This window comes from Patella vulgata, chromosome 1 (assembly GCF_932274485.2).
Source record: "Patella vulgata chromosome 1, xgPatVulg1.2, whole genome shotgun sequence".
Lineage (NCBI taxonomy): Eukaryota > Metazoa > Mollusca > Gastropoda > Patellidae > Patella > Patella vulgata.
The window spans coordinates 66,394,708-66,399,125 of record NC_065879.2 but is presented as its reverse complement, the minus strand read 5'-3'; positions in this window follow the sequence as shown (position 1 = coordinate 66,399,125).

Below are 4,418 nucleotides of genomic sequence, written 5' to 3'. Positions count from 1 at the left end.
GTGCAATGACAAATAAAAAAAAATCCAAATTAACTTAATCCCTACTGAACTAAATGGAACTGAACTGGATTGTTCAGCTAGTCTTATCCCCAAGTATTGAGAGCAACTCGGTCTGCAGCCTGCCACTACCCTCAAAAAATCAATAAAAAAACTGTACTCTCCTTTTATTCCAAATCGTTCAAACAGATCACCACCATACTGCCTTGCCTGCATCCTCTTCCATCTGTGTCCACCATTCTGCCTTGCCTGCATCCTCTTCCATCTGTGTCCACCATCCTTTCTGCCTTGCCTGCATCCTCTTCCCTCTGTATCGAACCATTCTGCATCCGCCAACCTGGTTCCTGAAAAACAAACTTAGGTGGCTGAAAGCAATTAGTACATGTGCAATGACAAATAAAAAAAAGCCAAATTAATTTAATCCCTACTGAACTAAATGGAACTGAAATGGACTGTTCAGCTAGTCTTATCCCCAAGTATTGAGAGCAACTCGGTCTGCAGCCTGCCACTACCCTCAAAAAATCAATCAAAAAACTGTACTCTCCTTTTATTCCAAATCGTTCAAACAGATCACCACCATACTGCCTTGCCTGCATCATCTTCCATCTGTGCCCACCATTCTGCCTTGCCTGCATCCTCTTCCATCTGTATCCACCATTCTGCCTTGCCTGCATCCTCTTCCAACTGTATCCACCATTCTGCATCCGCAAACCTGGTTCCTGAAAAACAAACTTAGGTGGCTGAAAGCAATTAGTACATGTGCAATGACAAACAAAAAAAAGCCAAATTAATTTAATCCCTACTGAACTAAATGGAACTGAAATGGACTGTTCAGCTAGTCTTATCCCCAAGTATTGAGAGCAACTCGGTCTGCAGCCTGCCACTACCCTCAAAAAATCAATAAAAAAACTGTACTCTCCTTTTATTCCAAATCGTTCAAACAGATCACCACCATACTGCCTTGCCTGCATCCTCTTCCATCTGTGTCCACCATTCTGCCTTGCCTGCATCCTCTTCCATCTGTGTCCACCATCCATTCTGCCTTGTCTGCATCCTCTTCCTTTTGTATCCACCATTCTGCATCCGCCAACCTGGTTCCTGAAAAACAAACTTAGGTGGCTGAAAGCAATTAGTACATGTGCAATGACAAATAAAAAAAAGCCAAATTAATTTAATCCCTACTGAACCAAATGGAACTGAAATGGATTGTTCAGCTAGTCTTATCCCCAAGTATTGAGAGCAACTCGGTCTGCAGCCTGCCACTACCCTCAAAAAATCAATAAAAAAACTGTACTCTCCTTTTATTCCAAATCGTTCAAACAGATCACCACCATACTGCCTTGTCTGCATCCTCTTCCATCTGTGCCCACCATTCTGCCTTGCCTGCATCCTCTTCCATCTGTATCCACCATTCTGCCTTGCCTGCATCCTCTTCCATCTGTATCCACCATTCTGCATCCGTCAACCTGGTTCCTGAAAAACAAACTTAGGTGGCTGAAAGCAATTAGTACATGTGCAATGACAAACAAAAAAAAGCCAAATTAATTTAATCCCTACTGAACTAAATGGAACTGAAATGGACTGTTCAGCTAGTCTTATCCTCAAGTATTGAGAGCAACTCGGTCTGCAGCCTGCCACTATCCTCAAAAAATCAATAAAAAAACTGTACTCTCCTTTTATTCCAAATCGTTCAAACAGATAACCACCATACTGCCTTGCCTGCATCCTCTTCCATCTGTGTCCACCATTCTGCCTTGCCTGCATCCTCTTCCATCTGTGTCCACCATCCATTCTGCCTTGTCTGCATCCTCTTCCTTTTGTATCCACCATTCTGCATCCGCCAACCTGGTTCCTGAAAAACAAACTTAGGTGGCTGAAAGCAATTAGTACATGTGCAATGACAAATAAAAAAAAATCCAAATTAACTTAATCCCTACTGAACTAAATGGAACTGAACTGGATTGTTCAGCTAGTCTTATCCCCAAGTATTGAGAGCAACTCGGTCTGCAGCCTGCCACTACCCTCAAAAAATCAATAAAAAAACTGTACTCTCCTTTTATTCCAAATCGTTCAAACAGATCACCACCATACTGCCTTGCCTGCATCCTCTTCCATCTGTGTCCACCATTCTGCCTTGCCTGCATCCTCTTCCATCTGTGTCCACCATCCTTTCTGCCTTGCCTGCATCCTCTTCCCTCTGTATCGAACCATTCTGCATCCGCCAACCTGGTTCCTGAAAAACAAACTTAGGTGGCTGAAAGCAATTAGTACATGTGCAATGACAAATAAAAAAAAGCCAAATTAATTTAATCCCTACTGAACTAAATGGAACTGAAATGGACTGTTCAGCTAGTCTTATCCCCAAGTATTGAGAGCAACTCGGTCTGCAGCCTGCCACTACCCTCAAAAAATCAATCAAAAAACTGTACTCTCCTTTTATTCCAAATCATTCAAACAGATCACCACCATACTGCCTTGCCTGCATCCTCTTCCATCTGTGCCCACCATTCTGCCTTGCCTGCATCCTCTTCCATCTGTATCCACCATTCTGCCTTGCCTGCATCCTCCTCCATCTGTATCCACCATTCTGCATCCGCCAACCTGGTTCCTGAAAAACAAACTTAGGTGGCTGAAAGCAATTAGTACATGTGCAATGACAAACAAAAAAAAGCCAAATTAATTTAATCCCTACTGAACTAAATGGAACTGAAATGGACTGTTCAGCTAGTCTTATCCCCAAGTATTGAGAGCAACTCGGTCTGCAGCCTGCCACTACCCTCAAAAAATCAATAAAAAAACTGTACTCTCCTTTTATTCCAAATCGTTCAAACAGATCACCACCATACTGCCTTGCCTGCACCCTCTTCCATCTGTGTCCACCATTCTGCCTTGCCTGCATCCTCTTCCATCTGTGTCCACCATCCATTCTGCCTTGTCTGCATCCTCTTCCTTTTGTATCCACCATTCTGCATCCGCCAACCTGGTTCCTGAAAAACAAACTTAGGTGGCTGAAAGCAATTAGTACATGTGCAATGACAAATAAAAAAAAATCCAAATTAACTTAATCCCTACTGAACTAAATGGAACTGAACTGGATTGTTCAGCTAGTCTTATCCCCAAGTATTGAGAGCAACTCGGTCTGCAGCCTGCCACTACCCTCAAAAAATCAATAAAAAAACTGTACTCTCCTTTTATTCCAAATCGTTCAAACAGATCACCACCATACTGCCTTGCCTGCATCCTCTTCCATCTGTGTCCACCATTCTGCCTTGCCTGCATCCTCTTCCATCTGTGTCCACCATCCTTTCTGCCTTGCCTGCATCCTCTTCCCTCTGTATCGAACCATTCTGCATCCGCCAACCTGGTTCCTGAAAAACAAACTTAGGTGGCTGAAAGCAATTAGTACATGTGCAATGACAAATAAAAAAAAGCCAAATTAATTTAATCCCTACTGAATTAAATGGAACTGAAATGGACTGTTCAGCTAGTCTTATCCCCAAGTATTGAGAGCAACTCGGTCTGCAGCCTGCCACTACCCTCAAAAAATCAATCAAAAAACTGTACTCTCCTTTTATTCCAAATCGTTCAAACAGATCACCACCATACTGCCTTGCCTGCATCCTCTTCCATCTGTGTCCACCATTCTGCCTTGCCTGCATCCTCTTCCATCTGTGTCTACCATCCTTTCTGCCTTGCCTGCATCCTCTTCCCTCTGTATCGAACCATTCTGCATCCGCCAACCTGGTTCCTGAAAAACAAACTTAGGTGGCTGAAAGCAATTAGTACATGTGCAATGACAAATAAAAAAAAGCCAAATTAATTTAATCCCTACTGAACTAAATGGAACTGAAATGGACTGTTCAGCTAGTCTTATCCCCAAGTATTGAGAGCAACTCGGTCTGCAGCCTGCCACTACCCTCAAAAAATCAATCAAAAAACTGTACTCTCCTTTTATTCCAAATCGTTCAAACAGATCACCACCATACTGCCTTGCCTGCACCCTCTTCCATCTGTGTCCACCATTCTGCCTTGCCTGCATCCTCTTCCATCTGTGTCCACCATCCATTCTGCCTTGTCTGCATCCTCTTCCTTTTGTATCCACCATTCTGCATCCGCCAACCTGGTTCCTGAAAAACAAACTTAGGTGGCTGAAAGCAATTAGTACATGTGCAATGACAAATAAAAAAAAATCCAAATTAACTTAATCCCTACTGAACTAAATGGAACTGAACTGGATTGTTCAGCTAGTCTTATCCCCAAGTATTGAGAGCAACTCGGTCTGCAGCCTGCCACTACCCTCAAAAAATCAATAAAAAAACTGTACTCTCCTTTTATTCCAAATCGTTCAAACAGATCACCACCATACTGCCTTGCCTGCATCCTCTTCCATCTGTGTCCACCATTCTGCCTTGCCTGCATCC